The sequence below is a fragment of the Aethalodelphis obliquidens genome, unplaced genomic scaffold (assembly GCF_003676395.1).
Source record: "Aethalodelphis obliquidens isolate GAN/ISIS:26980383/991018 unplaced genomic scaffold, ASM367639v1 scaffold7, whole genome shotgun sequence".
NCBI classification, from domain to species: domain Eukaryota; kingdom Metazoa; phylum Chordata; class Mammalia; order Artiodactyla; family Delphinidae; genus Aethalodelphis; species Aethalodelphis obliquidens.
This window is the reverse complement of record NW_020837951.1, coordinates 7202041-7224926: the sequence shown is the minus strand read 5'-3', so window position 1 is coordinate 7224926 and position 22886 is coordinate 7202041. Positions and strand designations below refer to the sequence as shown.

Below are 22886 nucleotides of genomic sequence, written 5' to 3'. Positions count from 1 at the left end.
CCTCCTTCTCCTCCTCCCCCCCACCCCAACATCCAAGAAGAAGAGATAAATTATTCTTTTCCGACGGTGCGACAAGCAATACCAGTTCTGGATTCTCCAAACGCAGAAGGAGCCCGCTTGGGGCATGCGCGTCTACTCTGGGTGGGGAGGGAAGTGCGGAAGCGACGCGCTCGTGCCAAGTTCAAAGATGGCGCTAAGCGGCCAGGCGCAGAGGCGAGGGCGGGGGGCTGTGGCCGCGGCGGGCTGGAGTTGTGGGGCCTCGGGGTGCAGAGCTGGCGCAGCTGCCGAGTGCTCCAGCAGAGCTCCAGTTGGCGACCACCTCGAAACCAAGTGCTAGCCGTCTGATCCTCAGTTTCTGCCACACCAGAATGGCGATTTTAAACAACCATGTGCGGATCCAGTGTGGTTGAGTAGTTGGAAGGCCCAGATGAGGTCGAATGTGGAAAAATGCTTGTTAAACCGAAGTTAAAGGCCTGCACAACTACCAATTACTGAGTATCTACCGTGTGTCAGGTAGAACCCAGAGCTTTCTGTATGTTGATCTTAATAATCCTTAAGATAACTATGAGGAATCAACTGTTACATGTCGATTGAGGGTGCTGATTGTCTGAAAAATAACTGCCCCAGATCACCCATAAAGCCTGCATCACATTTGCCCAAGACCCCCCGGAAAGCTGCTTGGCCCCAAGGCCCCGTTCTGAGCCTCTCAGCAAGAATACTCTGGCCAGGTCCTCTGGGCTGCTTTCCTCCTATCCCTGAACTCTCAGAGGGATGGAAATCTGCCCAATCAGAGGCCTCTCTGTACCCACGACTGAGTCCTCATTGGGACCCTGTTCCAGCCAAGGCCATGAGGACCGATTAGATTAGCAACACTGGAAAGAATGGAATGCAATAGAAATTTCCTAGAAAGAAAGTAGAACCAAACAAAATTCTCCTGGTGAGGCCCTCTTAACACTAGAAACACTTGCAAACATCACCAAGGATTCCAAAAATCACATTCAAAAAGAAGCTTAATGGGCCTTCCCTGGTGGTGCAGCGGTTAAGGCTCCACACTCCCAATGCAGGGAGCCCGGGTTCCATCCCTGGCCAGGGAACTAGATCCCACATGCATGCTGCAACTAAGAGTTCACGTTGCCACAACTAAAGGGCTGGTGAGCCGCAAATAAGGAGCCTGCCTGCTGCAGCTAAGACCCAGCACAACCAAATAAATAAATAAATGAAAACATCTTCCCAGCAATCAATAAAAAACGTTAAAAAAAATAAAAATAAGAAGCTCAAGGCTGTGGAAGTCGGGAGGCCTGGATATGAAGCCTGAACAGTGCTATGTCCTCTTTAATAGACTTGGTACCTCTCTGGGCCTTGGTTTCCTAGCTGTAAAAATGAGGCTAATAAGACCTGCTTCACCTGAGTAAGGAAGGAGAATATTTCAAGAAGAGAAGGGTGGGGCTTCCCTGGTGGCACAGTGGTTAAGAATCCGCCTGCCAATGCACAGGTTCGAGCCCTGGTCCGGGAAGATCCCACATGCCGCTGAGCGACTAAGCCCATGCGCCACAACTACTGAGCCTGAGCTCTAGAGCCCGCAAGCCACAACTACTGAGCCCACGTGCCACAACTACTGAAGCCTGCGCGCCTAGAGCCCGTGCTCTGCAACAAGAGAAGCCACGAAAATGAGAAGCCCGCACACCGCAACAAAGAGAAGCCCCGGCTCACCGCAACTAGAGAAGGCCCGCACACAGCAACGGAGAACCAACACAGCCAAAAATAAAAAAATAAAATAAATTTAAAAATTTTTTAAAAACAAGAAGAAGAAAAGGGTGGCCCATAGTATTAAATGTCCCAAACAATTGCACGAGAGTAGTGGGAACAAAAGCCAGCCTGAAGAGCGTTTAGGAGGGAAAGGAGGAAGTAGAGAAAGTAATGGATAGTATTGGGAAGCTCAACATAGAAAGTAAGTGTGAGTGTAACTTGGTAAAACTTAACTGGAGGGTAATTTGACCTTAAAGTGTGCCTCCTCTTTAATCCAGAAATCCTACTTCTGGGAATTTTTCCTGAATCAACATCTGATTCACAGAGACATTGAGACCCAAGGATATTCAGCAACTATTCATTTACGATAGTATTACTATGATAATAACAAGATCCTGCAGTCAGCCTAAATTTCTTTTTTTTTTGGTACGCGGGCCTCTCACTGTTGTGGCCTCTCCCGTTGCGGAGCACAGGCTCCGGACGCGCAGGCTCAGCGGCCATGGCTCACGGGCCCAGCCGCTCCGCGGCATGTGGGATCTTCCCAGACCAGGGCACGAACCGGCGTCCCCTGCATCGGCAGGCGGACTCTCAACCACTGCGCCACCAGGGAAGCCCAGTCAGACTAAATTTCCAGGCAAAGTCTTGGCACACAACAGGTATTCACTAAATATTTGAGAAAGAATGGATAGTAAGCCTTTGGTTGAGTAATTATGGTACATGGTATAGAATCTCAGGTGGCCATTAAGAGTGTTGTTATTTGCTATTTAAATGTGGCAAAATGTTTGCAGGATATTAAAGTTTTTATAAAATGCAATTTATATACATTGTATCCTGTTTTTATAACAATATATGTTTCTAACAAAACCTAGGGGTATAGATACAAATATGGATAACAGATGCCTCTGGGTAATTTAAGTTTTCCTCTCTTTGTAGGGTTCAAGTTTTATGTGGTTTATTTATGAAAAGAAAGGAGGGAATGAATGAACAGACAAATGCTTAGCGTGCTGGAGAGAGTATCATACCTTGGGTGGACAGGACAGCTGGGGAAACATTTCCAGGGTAGGAGAGTTTTGAGCAGGCATATGTGCCAGAAAGGAGGAGGCTGAAAGGGAGAGCAGGGCTCACTAGAGGAGGAAGGGGAGAAGAACGTGCAGTTGGGCAGCAAGTGGCCCTGTGGTGCTTCTCCAGCCCTCTTTTTCCCATCCTGAAGCCTCAGACACTCTGGCCATTCCCTGTTACCATGACAGCAATTCAAACTCCTCCACCTGACCTCTGGCTTCCATGTACTTTCCCTCTGCCTGGAGCACTCCTCCCTGCTCTCCTATTTACTTCGAAACCAGATCCCAAGCCTATTGTTGGCTCTCAGGGGACTGAGTTTCTCTTCTCTGGAGCACTCCTCAAAATTGTAATTTAGTAACAAGGTAGTATTGCCTGTCTTTTCCCCAGTGGGTCAGCTCCTCCAGCATGGGGAACGTAGATGTCCCCAGAGCCCAGCACTGTGCCTGACACACAGTAAAGACTAATTGAATGAATGTCTAGCCATCAGTAAGAACAGTTTCTAGCCTTATACGTAGGACAGAGCCCCACTCGCTTTTTTTTCTGGCTTTGCCATGCGCTTGTGGAATCTTAGTTCCCCAACCAGGGATCAAACCCGGGCCCTCAGCAGCGAAAACCTGGAGTCCTAACCACTGGACCGCCAGGGAATTCCTGAGGACAGAACCCCTTTTAAATCTCAACTAGGCCTCACCCTGCCTACCAGGGCATTTCCAGGAAGACTCCTGCTTCCTACCTCTACTTCTTGCTGCAAAAAAGTTCAGTCAATGTGTGTTCAGAGAATGTTCAAATGCATTCAAGGAGACAAAGAGTCAAAAAAGAAGACATCCCCATTTTAAAACCCTGGTGACAATTCTTTCAGGAACATTCAGTTCTATTTAGTAAAACAACTCAACTTCTGAATGTCTCTACCATGCTCCAAGGACAAAACAATTATATAATAATAACATCTCCTAGAGTATGGAGTTCTCAACATGGGCTAAGCACTTTGCATGAGTTCTCACAACATCCTGATAGGTCAGGTATTATTACAACTCACATTTCACAGATGTGGGACAGAACGAAGGCTAAGAGACCTTTGCGACTTGCCCGTGGTCATGCATAGCTGGTGAGGTGGAGGTTGGACTAAAACCCAGAATTGCCTGATTCCAAAGACCATGCTCCTTTCTTTAAATCATTCCATGCTTCAATTTTCTTATTTATAAAATTAGGTTGCTAGGCTTATCCCATTGGGTTGAAACAGGACTGAATGAGTTAATACTTGGAAAGCAAGCACAAAAAGCAGTACATAGTATGTTATCAGTATTTATCAGTACTTCTTAATTATTAACATTATTATTACCACCAAGCCATAAGGGATCAGAGAGACCACACAAAGGAAGGCTGGGCCTTAAAGGATGGGAAAGATTAGTCCTAAGTTACAGGGTAGGTTCTCAGCACACACACACACACACACACACACACACACACACACACACACACACACACACGACTGGCCATCTAAATCAGTGCCGTCTTCCCCTGGGGTTGACACCAATTATGAGCTAGGCATTGTGATAGGTTCTGGGAACTATGATGGTTCCCGCCCTCAACAAGCTTACAGTTGCACGAGAGAGAGAGTCAGTTACAAAACCGTGCCTCAGCTCTCGGCGATGGCCAGGTATGTGTGGCCAGCAGAGGGCCCTCTGCAGTTGCGGATCGGGCCTCAGGGAGGAGAGGGCTTCTAGGCTGAGGTCTGAAGAAAAAGAAGTCAGCCTGGCAAGGACAACCTGAAGATGAAAACTAGGAGTAGGAAGAGGGGGAGAGTCTTCCAAGCGAAGGAAGAACTCTGCGAAGAAGTCCCCAAAGCAACAGAGAACCTGGTGCCTTGATGGTGCATGTGAACAGGGGCCAGACCGTGAAGATGCTAGAGGGACCTGGAGCTTGGACTTTGTCACTAGATCACCAGGAAACCAGTGATGGGTTTTCAGCAAGGGAGTGACTTGATTGGATTTATGTATTTTAAGAAGATGCCTGGAGTGGAGAATGGATTGTGAACAGCTAGATTCCCTTAGCCCAGGACAGCCCCGCTAATTCATTACCTCTAAGGTGGGCTCTGGGATTTCCCTGGTCATTCTTTTGTGCTCTGAGGTTTAAGAGACACTTACTCAAGAGGAATCCCAGAACTATTTAGAGTAAAGGCAGTATCAGTGAAATAAGAGCCGCTCAGAAGAGGAAAATCCCATGGAGTTCTGGGCAGTAGGCATTACCTCAAAGTCACATAGGCAGGCTTCCCAGCTCAGCCCTGGGAGGCCTTTACCAGCCCAGGTAAGGGCTTCATTCATTCATTCACTCATTCATTCATTTATTCAGCAAATGATTATCCTACACTCCCTACGTGTCAGACACTGTGCTCAGGAGCAGCCGACACCACCAAGCAGTTCTGCTCTCTTGGAATTTACACTCTGAGCCTTGACATATAAGTAATTACAGGGTAAAAAGGGCTTGGAAGAAGCCTAGGGTCATTACTACTGGGGAGATGGAGGGTGGGGTGGGAAGGATGTGGTGATAAAAGGTCTAACCCCACGCCTCTCACATGGAAGAGCACAAATAACTATTTTATTCAACAAATACTAATAGAATGCCTACTATAAGTCAAAGACTAGAAGAAAAACAAAGCAGGGGAAGGGAACAGAGAAGGATAAGGGTACATCTGGGAAAAACTGTTTTATGTAGGGCAGACAAGGAAGACCTCTAGGAGGAGGTGACATTTGAGAAGTCAGTTCAATCCCTTCAGGCCTCAAGATTCCCTCTTGGCCTGCCCGCTTTCTGCCTCTCGGCCTTTGCTTCCACCCAGCACAGGCCCCATCCCTCCCCCACCAGGAAAGTCCCCTGCTCAAAGGTGGATTAAGACAAAGGCTTAATAAACTTATTAAAACAGCTTTGTCAGAGCTGGAGTCTGAGAGCGGGAAGGAAGGGAAGGACAATGGGGTACAACTCCCGCCCCTCCCCCAACCGGGAGCCCAGGATGATAAATCCTCCCCGCACCCACAAGCATTGCTGTAGCTTCAGCCCCAGCCTTGAGCAGCCATCCGTCCACTCAGGGTCAAACAAGGCCTTGATTTTTCTTCGGACCTCCTGTGAGTCCCCACACTTAGCTGGGTTAACGACGGTTACTAGAATGTCATGGAGGGGAGTTTGGCATCTGGCATTAGGGTTTCAAATCTTGGCTTATTCTGTAGTCCTTGTGTGACTTTGTGCCCTTCCTGTCCCTCTCTGAGCCTCACTTTCCTTGGCCTGGAATGTTTCTCTCCCAGCCCTGCAAGGTGCTGGCTCCTTTTTTTTTTTTTTTAATTTGGCGGTGCCGCATGGCTTGTGGGATCTTAGTTCCCCAACCAGGGATCAAACCCAGGCCCATGGCAGAGAAAGCACTGAGTCCTAACCACCGGACCGCTAGGAAATTCCCTCCTTTTTATTTTTTAAGTCCGAGACAAGATTTTTCTTCTTAGACCAACCTTCCCTGAAGACTTGATTGAAAGAGGCTTTCCTTGTTATTCTCCATTGCAATCCTGCTTGGCTGCCTTCTTAACTTGGTATTACACATTCACTGTTTGTTTTCTGCTGTGCAGTGTGTGTCTCCTCACTCTACCATGTGCTGGGACCATTGTCTCTTTGGCTTCAAGCTTACCTGTGCCAGGCCAGTGCTCACCCACAGTAGGTAGGTCATCAATAAATATGTGCCCACCTTGAGTGAACACATAAAGTGGGATGATTACAATACTTGCCACACCTGGTCATTGTGAAAATTCAGTGCATCTGGCACCTGAGAGAGCTTAATAAAATGTAGCCATAATTAACGTACCTGTTCTGCGCATGCTTTTGTGTGGCCTCTGTAGGGCCACACCAGGGGCTGGTGTGGCCCTACAGAGGGAGAGTGGAGGTAAAGCAAGTGGATATTCACGATTCCAAGTGTTACAGTCCCCATTATACAGATTACAAACAAACAACTGAGGTTCAGAAAGGAAGAATGATTTGCCATGCAGCTGAGTGTATATATGTCCTTTGTTTTTAAGAAGCAAACTGGCTTAATACACGAAGAGAACCTTCAATCAGTTACCTTGTAAGGTTATGATGTATGCAATTATTCTGGGGCTATAGTTTATTTATTTGTATCCTTTTTAAAATAAATTTATTTATTTTGTTTATTTATTTTTGGCTGTGTTGGGTCTTCATTGCTGCTCACAGGCTTTCTCTAGTTGTGGTGAGCAGGGGCTACTCTTTGTTGCAGTGTGCAGACTTCTCATTGCCGTGGCTTCTCTTGTTGCAGAGCACAGGTTCTAGGCGTGCGGGCTTCAGCAGTTGTGGTTCATGGGCTCAGTAGTTGTGGCACACGGACTTAGTTGCTCCACGGCATGTGGGATCTTCCTGGATCAGGGCTCGAACCCGTGTCCCCTGCACTGGCAGGCGGATTCTTAACCACTGCGTCACCAGGGAAGTCCCTATTTGTATTCTTTTTAACTTTTATTTTATTTTATTTTTTGGCCACGCAGCAAGGTATGCGGGATCTTAGTCCCCTGACCACGGATCGAACCTGTGCCCCCTGCAGTGGAAGCGTGGAGTCTTAACCACTGGACAGCCAGGGAAGTCCTGGGGCTATAGTTTAATTCTGTGTGATAACAACTTCTTCTGGAACAATCATTTTACTCTGAGAAATGCCCAAGAAATTTCCTAAAACTGAAGAATAATGAAAGAAGTCAGGCTCACTACATATTAAGAAACAGATAAAGTAAAGCCAGATGTAAAAGATGACATATTGTATGATTCCATTTATATGAAATGTCCAGAAAAGACAAATTTATAGAGACACAAAGTAGATTGGTGGTTGCCTGGAGCTGGGGGTGGGAATGAACATAAAGTTTCTTTTTGGGGTGACTGAAATGTTCTAAAATCAGATTGTGGTGAGGGTTACACAGATTTGTAAATTTACCAAGAATCATTGAACCTTATGCTGCAAATGAGTGAAATATACAGCATGTAAATTACACCTAAATGAAGCTGTTAAAAATAAGAGAGTTGGGCTTCCCTGGTGGTGCAGTGGTTAAGAATCCGCCTGCCAATTCAAGGCACACGGGTTCGAGTCCTGGTCAGAGGAGATCCCACATGCCGCAGAACTACTGAGCCTATGCGCCACAACTACTGAGCCCGCGCGCCTAGAGCCCATGCTCCGCAACAGGAGAAGCCACCGCAATGAGAAGCCTGCACACCGCAATGAAGAGTAGCCCCTGCTCTCCGCAACTAGAGAAAGCCCACGTGCAGCAACAAAGACCCAATGTAGCCAAAAATAAATAAATTTTTTTAAAAAGTTGAAGTCAAAAAAAAAAAGAGAGAAAATAGTCCAAGTAAAATAATAATATAGAATGTGGAATTGACACTGGGATAATCATAGATATCAATTCAACTGAACAGCAAGTCCAGAAACAGACTCAAGTATATATACATATATGTTTAATAAATTTTTTTTTTTTGGCTGAGTTGGGTCTTTCTTGCTGCGTGCAGGCTTTCTCTAGTTGTGGTGAGCAGGGGCTACTCTTCGTTGCGGTGCGTGGGCTTCTCGTTGCGGTGGCTTCTGTTGTTGTAGAGCATGGGCTCTAGGCATGCCGGCTTCAGTAGCTGAGGCTCACGGGCTCTAGAGCACAGGCTCAGTAGTTGTGGCGCACAGGCTTAGTTGCTCCGTGGCATGTGGTATCTTCCTGCACCAGGGCTCAAACTCGTGTCCCCTGCATTAGCAGGCGGATTCTTCACCGCTGCGCCACCAGGGAAGCCCAAGTATATTTTTTAATGTATGTCAAAGGTGACATTTCAGAGCGGAATAGAATACTTAAATTGCTCAATAAACGGTGTTGCCCTCAAAATCCCTGCAAGCACACACACTCCATTAGTCTATGAGATTTGAATGACGGAGCCATATCGTTTTCATTTCTGCAACCATAAGGCCTAGCTCAGTGCCTGACAACATATAATATCCACTCCACAAAAGGCTGAGCTATCAATTCCTTGCAATTTTCAAAGTCTCAGACAAGGGAATTCTCATCTTTTAAAGGGAAAATCTTGGGACTTCCTTGGTGGTCCACTGCCTAAGACTCCGCTCTCCCAGTGCAGGGGGTCTGGGTTCCATCCCTGGTCAGGGAACTAGATCCCACATGCTGCAACTAAAAGGTCCTACGTGCCGCAACTAAGACAGGGCGCAGCCAAATAAATAAATTTTTTTTTAAAAAAAGAAAAGATTGAGAGCCTTGCTTACATCAAAATAAAATACTTTAGTGAGTCTCAAAAAAAAAATTAAAAACCACTAAAGGGGCTTCCCTGGTGGCGCAGTGGTTGAGAGTCCGCCTGCCGATGCAGGGGACACGGGTTCGTGCCCCGGTCCAGGAAGATCCCACATGCCGCGGAGCGGCTGGGCCCGTGAGAGAGGCTTATATGCCTAATATATAAAATACACTTATAAATTAATGAAGAAAAGAGATACATCATAACAAGAAATTGGGCAAATTGACATGAATGGGCTATTTACAAAATAAGAAATGCCATTGTCAAGAAGCATAAGAAAAATTGTTCTGATGCAAATCAAAACTACAATGAGGGGACTTCCCTGGTGGTACAGTGGTAAAGAATCCACCTTACAATGCAGGGGACGCGGGTTCGATCCCTGGTGAGAGAAGTAAGATCCCACATGCTGCAGGGCAACTAAGCCCGCGCGCCACAACTACTAAGTTCACACGCCACAACTACAGAGCCCACGTGCCCTGGAGCCTGCACGCCACAATTAGAGAGAAGCCCACACGCTGCAATGAAAAGCCTATGCACTGCAACGAAAGATCCTGCATGCCACAACTAAGACCCGACCCAGCCAAAAATAAAAATAAAATAAAGGATAAATAAATCTTTAAAAAAAAAAAAACTACAATGAGGTACCACCTCACATTGGTCAGAATGGCCATGATTAAAGTCTACAAATAACGGGACTTTTCTGGTGGTCCAGTGGCTAAGACTCGGCGCTCCCAGTGCAGGGGGCCCAGGTTCGATCCCTGGTCAGGGAACTAGATCTCACATGCCGCAACTAAAGATCCCGCACGCCCCACATGCCGCAAACAAGACCTGCGCAGTCAACCCAACTTAAAAAAAAAAAAATCTACAAATAACAAATGCTGGAGAGGGTGTGGAGAAAAAGGAACCCTCCCACACTGTTAGTGGGAATGTAGATTGGTGCAGCCACTGTGGAAAGCAGTATGGAGAGTCCTCAAAAAACTAAAAGTAGAGCTGCTATATGATCCAGCAATCCCACTCCTGGGCATGTATCTTGACAAAACTGTAACTTGAAAAGATATATGCACCCCTATGTTCACATCAGCACTATTTACAATAGCCAAGACATGGAAGCAACCTAAATGTCCATCGAAAGAAGATGTGATATATATATACAATGGAATACTACCCAGCCATAAAAAAAAAAATGGAATAATGCCATTTGTATCAACCTGGATGGACCTAGAGATTATCATACTAAGTGAAGTAAGTCAGAAAGAGAAAGACAGATATCATATAATATCACTTATATGTGGAATCTAAAATATGACACAGGAAATTTCCTGGCAGTCCCAGTGGTTAGGACTTGGCGATTTCACTGCCAGGGTGTGGGGGGGCTGTGTACAGGGCCGGGTTCGATCCCTGGTCAGGGAAATAAGATCCTGTAAGCCATTCAGCAAGCCAAAAAGTAAAAACTAATTAATTAATAATTAAAAATAAATAAAACATGACACAAATGAACTTATTTATGAAACAGACTCACAGACATAGAGAACAGACTTGTGGTTGCCAAGGGGGAGGGAGCATGGAGGAGGAATGGATTGGGAATTTGGGATTAGAGATGCAAACTATTACGTACAGAATGGATAAACAGCAAGGTCCTACTGCATAACACAGGGAACTATATTCAATATCCTGTATTAAACCATAATAAAAAAGAATATAGGACTTCCCTGATGGGGCAGTGGTTAAGAATCCGCCTGCCAATGCAGGGGACTCGGGTTCGAGCCCTGGTCCGGGAAGATCCCACATGCTGCGGAGCAACTAAGCCAGCGAGCCACAACTACTGAGCCCGTGTGCCACAACTACCAAAGCCCACAAGCCTAGAGCCTGTGCTCTGCAACAAGAGCAGCCACTGCAATGAGAAGCCCGCTCACTGCAACAAAGAGTAGCCCCCACTCGCCGCTACTAGAGAAAGCCTGCGTGCAGCAACGAAGACCCAATGCAGCCAAAAATAAAATAAATAAATTTATTTTTTTTATAAAAAAGAATATATAGGGACTTCCTTGGAGGTCCAGTGGTTAAGACTCCACGCTTCCACTGAAGGGGGCACAGGTTCGATCCTGATCCCACGTGCCATGCGATGTGGCCAAAAAAAATTCCCCCAAAACGAGTATATATACATACACATATATGTATGTATATATATATGTATGTATATATGTATAACTGAATCACTTTGCTGTATATCAGAAATTAATACAACATTGTAAATCAACTGTACTTCAATAAAGAATAAATCAGGGCTTCCCTGGTGGTGCAGTGGTTGAGAGTCCGCCTGCCGATGCAGGGGACACAGGTTCATGCCCCGGTCCGGGAAGATCCCACGTGCCGCGGAGCGGCTAGGCCCATGAGCCATGGCCACTGAGCCTGCACGTCCAGAGCCTGAGCTCTGCAACGGGAGAGGCCACAACAGTGAGAGGCCCGCGTACCGCAAAAAAACAAACAAACAAAAAAATAAAAACAAAAAAAAAAGAAAAAGAAAAATCGTTAATGGAAAAAATTAGACTAAAAACCAGCTTTGTACAATAATCCTGTTTAAACTGCACACAAATACATATTATAGGACATATATGTTTTGTTAGTAGTTCCTTTTTTTTTTTCAGGCACTTTTTTTTTTTCTTGGGGGGGGCGGGGGTACGCGGGCCTCTCACCGTTGTGGCCTCTCCCGTTGCGGAGCACAGGCTCCGGACGCGCATGCTCAGCGGCCATGGCTCACGGGCCCAGCCGATCCGCGGCATGTGGGATCCTCCCGGACCGGGGCACGAACCCGCGTCCCCTGCATCGGCAGGCGGACTGTCAACCACTGCGCCACCAGGGAAGCCCTCAGGCACAACTTTTAAATTATTTTTTGCTTGTTTTGAAAGCAGTAAAAGAAACTGGAGTGATCTAAGCAGCAGCAAGTTTGTGCATTCATCCTTCTGTTTTTGTTTAAATACGTTTAAATTATCACACTGCTGGCACACCTCATTTGCATGAAATTCTGTACCAGATGTACTAATTGTGGTAAAGTTACCCCCCCCTTCCCAGGTGGGGGGAAAAAAAACTACCCTGGAAGATAATTTTCACTGAAATCTAACCAAACTTCATTAAGTGGACTGTGACAAGATTATAAATGATATGAAAAATAACATTTGGCCACAACTTAAAGAATTGGTTTGCCTATACAAATTTTTGTAATTTTTAATATATTCTACCATAATATGGTCCTCAGAATTAAAGCATAATGAACAGAAAAGAAAAGGAAAAAGAATGCAACTGAGTGCTAAGGCAGAACATCTTGCCAGAAGTAATGAAGGTAGAGTACATACTAAGTATCAAGTGCAGAATTTCATAGGGTCAACAAGGTAACAGTCTACAATTTTCACTTACACAGGCGAAGTGGATTTTGCAATTACCAGTTGCATTAAATGAACCAAATAAAGCTCCTAAAATTGATACTATAAGGCGCCACCTTAAGTTCTCCAGGCTGCAACTGTGCATAATTTTTAAATGGTTTTCTTAAATGTATTTATTTTTTTAAACATAGCATGAGGAAGGTGTTAAAACTGGTGTAATAGCTCAATAGAATAAGTATTCCAGGTTTTGGGAGGGATGAAGAGGGAGATATTCAGAACCCTTCACCAGAATCCCCCCAACTTGATCATGGTGGATTAATGATGTGCTCTGTGGATGTGGTTAGTCAATGACACCAGCTTGACGGATCTTTCTTTCGGCACCAAATCCCACTGAGTTATCTAGTCCCCTTGGCTGACGAAGAACCACTAGGCAAGGAGCCCTGGCATCATCCAGGGTGATGTTCTTCAAGCGATTGACCAACCTATCAGGTCGTGGAGCTGCAACAGCCTTGGGGCCCTCGCAGACTCGCCAAACATTACAAGCAGTGCACTTGCCAGCGCGCTGATTAAAAATCACCGAGAATTCCACCTCATCTCCTGCCTGTAGCTCAATGCCATCCTGAACTTCTTTCACATGGAGAAAGAGCTTCTTGCTATCTCCTACTTCATAGTTAATGAAGCCAAACTGATCTTTCACACACTCCACTGTGGCCCTACGCAGGGGCGTGATGTTGTAGGCCATAGTCTGTGCATTTTGGCCCAGGACACAGTATTGGAACTTGACGCTCTCCCCTTTCTGTAGGCAATCCCCTTTGTTGGCCATCCCAACTACGCCAAATGGATAGACCTCACCTTTCATATCCACTTCATCCACGATCTCAATCATTCCTTGGTACTCAGTCTGTGTTGGATCAACACGCCTCAAGGGGCGAATAGTAGCTCCTATCTCTTGATGGTGGGATACCGGTATAACTTTTTTTAGACTATTATTATTATTATTATTATTTTTGGCTACGCCACGCAGCTTGCAGGATCTTAGTTCCCTGACCAGGGATCGAACCGGCCGCCCCCCTTCCCCCTGCCCCCACCACCCCATCCTCCCCTTCCCCTAGTCCCCGCCCCGGACAGTAAAAGTGCTGAGTCCTAACCATTGGACCACCAGGGAATTCTTTATTATTAACTTTTTAATAAGTACCAAGGAGCCAGAGAACAGTGTGAGGGCAATGAAAGAGGCACCAAATGACCCTCAGGCCCTGGCACCCATTTAAGACAAGAAACGCAGAATGTGGGATCTTAGTTCCCTGACCAGGGACTGAGCCCGTGCCCCCTGCTTTGGAAGCACAGTCTTAACCACTGGACAGCCAAGGAAGTCCAGAAAGACACCGGTTTGAATCCTGAGTCTTCTATTCCTATCCTTTTGATTTTTGGACAAGATTCTCTGGCTGTCAATTTTTCATTTGGTTTGATTCTCCCATCTGTAAAATAAGGACATAATACTGTCCTGGAAAGGTTGATGGGAGGGTTTAAAAGGATAATGCTATTGAAATCCTCTCATACGGCTACGGGTGTTTGGGATGATTTGGAAAATTCTGGTTCCCAGGGAGAGCCTGGCCTCAGGGTTATGGAACGTCATGATCCTGTCAACTTTTGGGTGGAGCGGAGGGAGGTCATTTGCCTTGCCTCCACCTTGTCTGCAGCCAGTTCTGGAATGAAGCAGAGTTGCACAGTTGCCTGGTAACACCTCTGGGAATCCAGGAAGTTCAACTTTTGGAAGCTGTGGAGGAAAGGAAAGGTGGGGTCTTGCATGTTTGAATTTAAGCTGACGTGTACCAAGTGGGTGCTGTTCTTATGTGATGTAAGTGATTCTAAGTACTAGAGCTCAGGTAATCTTTGTTTTGTTTTAATGTAATATATACACAGGTTCAAAATTCAAAATGTACAACAGGGTGAAGAGTGAAAGATCTCTCTGTTTCCCTGTCCTTTCATTTCTCACCACCCAGTCCCCTCCCCAGGGATGGCTGAGTTATCACCTGCGCAGGAGTCCTTTAAGAGCTGTGTTACAAGTATACAGGCAAATAAGTGAACATGTATTTTTTTTTCTACCCTCCCTTTTACACAAATGGTAACATACTACCTGCTTAGTAGGACCTTGCTTATTTCACTTCACCATGGCTCTTTTTCCCTATTTGATTTAATGGTTGCAGCTCATTCTACTGTATAGGTTTTACCCTTTGGTCACCCAAAGCCCAAAGAAGTTGTTAGGTTGTTTCCAAGCTTTCACTTTTATGATGTTGCAGTGAATTGCTTTGCATAGGTGCCACCTCATTTATCTGTAGGATAAAAAATAGAAGGGGAACTTCTGGGTCAAGGGTATGTACTTTTGCACTTTTGATAGATACTCTGACGGTTAAACTGCCCTCCAGAGGGGCTGTATCCATTTAAGGTGCCTTCTCCCAGGTAGGCTGTTTTTAACTTTTGGATCTCAGGTTCGTGGGTGATAAAAGGGAATCGCAAGGTAATTGGAATTTGTATGGGTCTCATGAAGCTCCTTTTGCTACTCCTCACTGACCCCCTTCTCCTTTGTTTCTAGGAACTGAGCTGGTGCAGCATCCTGTCAGTACACTCCCTTCTGGCTGCTACAAGCAAGGGATTTAGGGTTTGCCCCTCAGCTGCCAGAAGTGTCCTTTGCTGATACTCCCAGAAATCTGTAGCTAGGGCATCTGTCCTCTCTTCCTGTATACATCCTGTTCCTTTTCCACTGCTTTGCCCATCCAGCCACCTATTCTGTGCTTTGGGGTTTAGCTGACTCCCAGTTTCATCAAAAGAGAGTTTTTGTTTTTGTTTTCCATGCTGTTGTTTTGGACAGTTTCTTTGGTGAAAACAGGAGAAAGATGACTCTTTGTCCTTAATGGAAAATCCTGAAACAAAGAGGCAGGTATTATTATCATCCATTTTACAGGTGTAAACACTGACACTTAGGCTGGTTAGAAAGTGCATCCTTGTGATAAAATGACCCCAGAACTGGGGCTCCAGTTTTAACTCAGTTATTGTCCTCATGACTTTAGGTAAATCACTTCTTTCAGGTCTCAGCTTGCCTAGCTGTGAAACCAAAATGTCTCAGAAGAAGCCCAAAGTCCCTCAGAAGCTGTCAGAGAATGGAGGGATGGAAGGGAGTAAGAGATGTTGGTGGTGCTCGGTCTTCCTCCAGAAAGAGCTCAGCTTTTTATCAGTATTGACATCACTGACTTATGCCTTAGGTTTATTTTAAGAGGGTAATTAATGGAAAGAAAACAAACAGGAAAAAAAAAAGGAAAATCATTGCACTATCTCAGAGGTTGTAAACTCATGGCTCATAGGCTGAAAGTGGCCTGATGACATGCTTTACTTGGTCCACAAAGTATGTTTTAAAATGTTTAATTAGGCTTCCCTGGTGGCGCTGTGGTTAAGGTCCGCCTGCTGATGCAGGAGACGCGGGTTCGTGCCCCGGTCCGGGAGGATCCCATGCGCTGCGGAGCGGCTAGGCCCGTGAGCCATGGCCGCTGAGCCTGCGTGTCTGGAGCCTGTGCTCCGCAATGGGAGAGGCCACAGCAGTGCGAGGCCCGCATACTGCAAAAAAAAAAAAAAAAAAAGTTTAATTAGTTGCTAACTTTTTTTTTTTGGCTGCGTTGGGTCTTCATTGCTGCGCATGGGCTTTCTCTAGTTGAAGTGAGCAGGGGCTGCTCTTTGTGGCAGTGCGTGGGCTTCTCATTGCGGTGGCTTCTCTTGTTGCAGAGCATGGGGTCTAGGCACATGGGCTTCAGTAGTTATGGCATGCGGGCTCTAGAGCGCAGGCTCAGTAGTTGTGGCACATGGGCTTAGTTGCTCCGCGGCATGTGGGATCTTCCTGACCCAGGGCTCAAACCCATGTCCCCTGCATTGGCAGGCAGATTCTTAACCACTGCGCCACCAGGGAAGCCCTAGTTGCTAACTTTTAAAAATCCAGAGATTTCGTATAAAAATGTGTATCTATGGGACTTCTCTGGTGGTCCAGTGTGTAGGACTCCGTGCTCCCAATGCAGGGGCTCCGGATTTAATCCCTCGTCGGGGAAGTAGATCCCACATGCATGTCACAACTAAGAGTTTGCATGCCGCAGCTAAGAAGTCCGCCTGCCGCAACTAGCATGCTGCAACTAAGACCTGAAGCAGCCATAAAAAAAGATTGAAAACAAAATGTATACCTCTGGCTGTTCTTTAGAAGAATCAAAGATATGGCAGGTTGGGGTTCACAAACCAAACACACTGGTGTAGCAAACCCCAGATCCAGAAACTGGGCATCACTAGAAAGGATTAAGGCCCTTAATCCCGCCTCAGATGATGTCCCTCCCCAGGGCAAAGGTAACCACACTCCAGACTTCTAACCGCATAGATCAGTTTTGTCTGTTTTTTGTAATTTATATAAGTGCAATCACACAGCCTGTCCTATTTTGTGTCTTGTGTCTTTCACTCAACATTATGTTTGCAGGCTGCATTCACACGATGGCACATAGCTGTAGTTCATTTGTTCTCATCGTTTTATCATGTTCCGTTGTATAAATATCTCAAAACCTATTTATTCGGCTGTTGGTAGACATCTGTATTGTTTCCAGATTTTGGCTAGTAAGAATCTCACTGCTATGGACATTCTTGCACACATTTATCACACATATTGGCGCACACAGGTATGCATTTCTGTTGAGCATGTAGGCGGGAGTAGAACTGCTGGGTAAGAGTAACTCAGCCCAGGCTCTGCTTTGATAGAGCCGGCACACGTTTTCCAGAGTGGTTATACCAACCTACCTTCCTCCAGCTGTTGTGAATTCCAGTTGCTTGCCTTACTCATAGTTGTTACCTGACAGGCATTGGGTTTTGGGACCCCCCGCCAGACATGCCTTCTACAGGTTCTTCAAACTCTTAACCTTCTAATCGTACCTGAAATGAGAGAAGAATGAACGGCTGTCCCAAGTCCTCTCAAGGGTACCTGCTTTTCCTTTTGCTTTCTAATACTCGACTGGGATTCTTTTATTTTAAAATATTTATTTATTTGGCTGTGCTGGGTCTTAGTTTCAGGATCTTCATTGCAGCGCGCAGCGCGGGATCTTTTAGTTGCGGCATGTGGGATCTTTAGTTGCTGCATGTGGGATCTAGTTCCCCGACCAGGGATCGAACCCAGGCCCCCTGCATTGGGAGCGCGGAGCCTTAGCCACTGGACCACCAGGGACGTCCTGGATTCCTTTATTTTAACATTCATTTATCCCTCCAAGCTGAGACATGGAGGTTGGGAAGGAGTTAGCCAGACAAGGCGGTGGGAGTGGGGAGACTGAAGAATGTTCCAGGGCGAGGTGAGACAAGAGCACGTTTAAATCTTCTAGGAGGCCAGAGGAAAAAAGAAGAGTACAGTTCTCAATGTGGGCAGTGCTGCCTACAGAGAATATTTGAGACAGGACTGGGGGATGGGCCACTGGTGCTTCAAGTCAAGACCAGGAGGGTCCCGGAAAGCACAGAACTGCTCCCCGCCCAAGGAACACACCTCCGCCCCCCACCCCACTGCCGAGAAAGCCCTCAGAGAGAAAAGCAAAGAGCAAGTAAAAGAAGTTGATCTTGATTGGAGGGTGGGTAGGAGGTTGAGGCTGGGGGAGGGGGAATGGGTGTGTCCCACTGTCACGTAAATATCCCCTCCAGGCTGCTCCAGAGTATATTTAAACCTCTTGTCACCTGGGGCAGCCTTAGTTCTCAGAGCTCCTGGTAGGAGCTTTTTCCCTTGGGTGGATTCTTGGCTTTTCTCCCAGCATGGCCCCCAAACACCAGTCTTCACTTCCACCCCAAGCAAAGAAACCGAAGAAACCGAGACGGACTCCTGCCTCCAGGCCAGAGGAAAAGTCTGCTTCTCCGAACTTGCCGAAGGAAGGTACGTCCGGACACTACGTTTTATTGGAGATTTAAAGGATTTGCAAGGATTGACTTCTAGGTGATTTCTTCTTTTTTTTTGCCCCACACTTTTTGAGATGACTGCAAATTCCCCTGAAGGGTTTTAAGCATGGGGTGCATGGATTAGGTGTATGTGAAGGAAGAACCAGAAGGGGTGAAAGTGGGAGGCCTGGAGCACGCGTGAGCTCGGTCCTGGCCCCAACCCCACACCTACGCTCCCAGCCCCCAAACTCATTCCTTTTGTCTTGGTCAAGTGACACCAGTAGCCAGCCTGAGGCTGGGGGAAACACGGGTGACCCCTCTCCTCTCCTCCACGTGCCATCAGATCCCTGAGTCCTGGTGGTTCCTCAACACCTCATATCCGTCCACCTCTTTCCTGCTGTCGCTGCCCGCCCATAACTCTGGCCCGGATTACTGCCCCCTCCTCCGCCTCTTGCTTCCGGCTTCCTCCTCCCTTCCAGGCAGAGCAAAGCCAATCATGTGACTCCCTGGCTTAAAACCCTTCCTAGCCTTCCCATTGCCCTCGAGGTACTGACTAAGAGACTTCCGGGGCACTGCCCACCCGGTCCTTGCCGACCTCTCCAGGTTCAGGCACCCTCCAGCACCTTTAACCTCTCTTCACCTCCTGGGGCTCCATTCTTTCACCTCGGGGCCTGGAAGCCTGTCTGTCCTCTGCCTGGATCGCTCTCCTCTCCCTACCTGTGCATGCCTACTCGTTCTGCAGCTTCCTGCTGGAAAGTCACTCCTTGCAGGTATTCTCCTTTGACCGACAGCTGCTGTGTGTTAGGAGCCCCCTTCTGCCCTTGCAGCACCCAGAGTCACCCCAGCCTGGCCTGTACATTCTAATTGTTGGTTTCATGTCTGCCCCACCCCCCATTAACACTTAACTTGGAGGTGAGGGCCGTGTTTTGCACACACACAGCTTGGAGTTGAGCACAAAGTGCATTGTTCTGGTGATTAGGCCTCCCAGATAGATCGCGGGTGTGGTGGGGCCTTCGCGGCAGGGGGGGCAGCTGGAGGGGGTGAGGGTGAGTTTGGATAGGTCCTGGAAGGCAGGACAGCATTGCCCCAGGAAGTGACAGCCAGCTGGCTCAGCATAGAGGGGAGGGGCTTGGAGTCCACAAATCTTCCTAATTTGCTCACTTGGCTGAGGTCCACATTTGCTTGTGGAAGGAGCAGTGGGTGAGGAGCCCCCATTGCAGAGCTCCTGTGGATCTGTTGGGTGATGTGGAAAGTTTACGTTTAATGGGTCTCAGTCCATCCCCTTCCAAATGAGGTGCAAAGACCTCCTGCCCAGCCGATGTCCCGATGTGGTAAAGCTGGACAGGGCTCGAAACCTGGCTGCATCCAGCTGTGTGACTTCGTTGGGAAAGTGACATAACCTGTGCTTCTTTCCTCTTCTGTAAAATGGGCTCAATAGTATCTGTTAGGCTTGCTGTGAGGCTTAAGTGGAAGTGAAACACAAGACAGCGATTGGCTCATCACCAGTGCTCTTGAGACGGATAGTAAACTCTTTCCCACTTGTGAGCAGCAAAATGTGGATGAGTCCTTCTGGTCGCCTTCTGTTTAGCTTCTTGGGAAAATTAACAGTACCAGAAGGGACGGCAGGGTGCAACCATAGTCCCTCCAAGGTGGTTCATCCTGGGACACTGCTGCATTTCAGGGAATGCCAGCATCTCTGTTCCAATCTTTAAGCTGTGGGATTCTCCTCCTTCAAAGGAAGCTGGGAAGGAGAAGGGAGAGGAATTCTGAGAGTGAGGTGAGAGGCCAAGGAGAGAATGCAGAGCTCCTAAGGTTGGAGGGGAGAGAGACCACAGAGAATAATTCAGTGGGTGAATTATCTCTTAGTGTGTCCACGCCACTCCCTTGTTTACTGAAACTTGGCATTTTTGCTTTCTCTTTCTCTTCCACTTCCTAGTGTGTGCTCCTTGAATTCATCTTGAGAAGTGCTGTGGGAAAGGTCTGGAAGAACAGGATGGTCCTAAGGGCTGGGGTGGGAGCCTTGAAGCCCATTGCCTAACCAGAAGGCATTAGAAGGCTCCCTGGAGCCCCTGCAGATACATGGGAAACACTGGTAGATCAGTCACTTAGGAGATGCTCTGGGTCACTGGTACCAACCGGTGAGCAGGCTTTGTTTTGTGTATGAAAGCAGCCTTCAGCACAGTGTTTTTCAGACCGTTTCATCCCATTTGTGGGTCATGAAATCATTTTAGTGGAGAGTGACCTGCATTTAAAGAAAATAGAAGATTAAGAGTCATCACACTCAGTGAGGGTAAGCATTGTTTTGTGTGTAGGTGTGTACTGGGTCCTAATGTCAAATGTACCTCTTACTGTAATTCATGTCAAAAAAGTGGAAAAACTCTGTCCTTAGGGCAGGAGCTTTGTTATCCATTAGCCTTGGTCCTGCCACCTGTATCAAAAAAAGTTGAGTTTATCTGTGAAATGAGGATATAAATACCTGTCTTGTATTTTGTGAGGACTGAAAGAGAAGGAAATGCGTGTATTTATCACAGCCTGTGGCCCATGCTACATGCTTCAGCAGTGCACTGGAGCCTGGTATTTTTGTTCTTTAAAATTTTTTTTAAATTTTATTTGTTTATTTTTGGCTGCACTGGATATTCGTTGCTGTGCACAGGCTTTTCTCTAGTTGCAGCGAGCAGGAGCTACTCTCTTTTTTTTTTTTTTGTGGTACGCGGGCCTCTCACTGTTGTGGCCTCTCCCATTGCGGCCTCTCCTGTTGCGGAGCACAGGCTCCGGACACGCAGGCTCAGTGGCCACCGCTCACAGGCCCAGCCGCTTCGCGGCATGTAGGATCTTCCCGGACCGGGGCACGAACCCGCGTCCCCTGCATCGGCAGACGGACTCTCAACCACTGCGCCACCAGGGAAGCCCAGGGAGCTAACTCTTTGTTGCAGTGCACGGGCTTCTCATTGCGGTGGCTTCTCTTGTTGCGGAACACAGGTTCTAGGCACACGGGCTTCAGTAGTTGTGGCACGCAGGCTCAGTAGTTGTGGCTCACGGGCTCTAGAGCACAGGCTCAGTAGTTGTGGCACACAGGCCTAGTTGCTCCGTAGCATGTGGGATCTTCCCGGACCAGGGCTGGAACCCGTGTCCCCTGCATTAGCAGGTGGATCCTTAACCACTGCGCCACCAGGGAAGGTGGAGGCTGGTATTTCTTTCCATCTCTCTTCAGTGACATCAAAGTGGTAGCAGGAGGGCTTCCCTGGTGGCGCAGTGGTTGAGAGTCCGCCTGCCGATGCAGGGGACATGGGTTCGTGCCCGGTCTGGGAAGATCCCACATGCCGCGGAGCGGCTGGGCCCGTGAGCCATGGCCGGTGAGCCTGCGCGTCCGGATCTTGTGCTCCGCAACGGGAGAGGCCACAACAGTGAGAGGCCCGCGCACCGGAAAAAAAAAAAAAAAAAAGAAGTGGTAGCAGGAAATTTGCCATGGTAGGAGTATTTATACATCACTGAAATCAGCAAATGCTACAAATCAGGGTTTTTGGTGTGTTTTTTTCTCTTCTGGGAGCTGGTTGTCAAACATTTCCCAGCTTCTCATTGGTGCTAATAATTCTTCCCTTAAAAATCCTGTCCAATTGGGATGGGTATGGATTGAGCTGGACTCAATTGAGAATAATAAGGTTTGGAGGAGAAAGATTAACTTCTGGGTTTTGGGGAAAGCCCCAAGAAGACATTTGTATTCTCTTCCCATGGACTGTCTGCCACTTAACATTTATCGATCACCCACCAGTGGATTATCTTGAACATGAAAGACACTGCTTGAGCTTTAAGAACTGATAGTAACATGTGAGTCCTGGAAGGCAAATAATCCAACCCCTGGTTTTGGTTATAAACACCCAAGGAGAGATCTCAGACTTTTTGTGTCCATGTCTTGGGGCCCTGCAGGAGGGAGTAGAGCAGTGAGTGGTACATTTGCATTACCTGGAAAGCATAGTTTAAACAGAAATGCCTTGGCCTTCCTGTTTCAAGACTTGGCTTCTACAGCAGGCCTTGTTCTCTGACGTAGCGAAATGAAATTAACACAGCCGACTCCATCTTGCAGTTGTGCGATGCAGGCGCAGTTGCTGGGAGTGGCGCTTAGCACTCTGTACGGATTCCTGCAAGCTCCTTGAATTAGGCACTGAATTGGGTCAAAAGCACCCGCGGATGAATGTGGCACCTCCTTGCCTTCAGAGGACTTCCACTTTAGCGTGGCCCTGCTTAAACATCACCACTTAACACAACGTTCCGTTTGTCAGCCTTTCTTGAATATTGTAATTTCATAACAAATAGGCCCATAGAGGGAAAATGACTTGCCCAAGTGCACACAGCCTGCTGGGCAGAGCTTGGACTAAGAGGCAGGAAAAGGCCCTCCCTGTGAGTGGACTGGGCAGCTTCGGGCTTTGCAAGCAAGCCTGACTCCGAAGGCAGCTTCCCTCTCTGGGAAATAGGATGGAGGTGGCG

At 47.2% G+C, this 22886-nt stretch overlaps 1 pseudogene; it reads right to left on the bottom strand.

Annotated features, from left to right (window-relative positions):
- Positions 1-12655: 12655 nt before the first annotated feature.
- LOC113619393 (cold shock domain-containing protein E1 pseudogene) lies at positions 12656-14285 on the bottom strand (annotated as a pseudogene).
- Positions 14286-22886: the final 8601 nt, after the last annotated feature.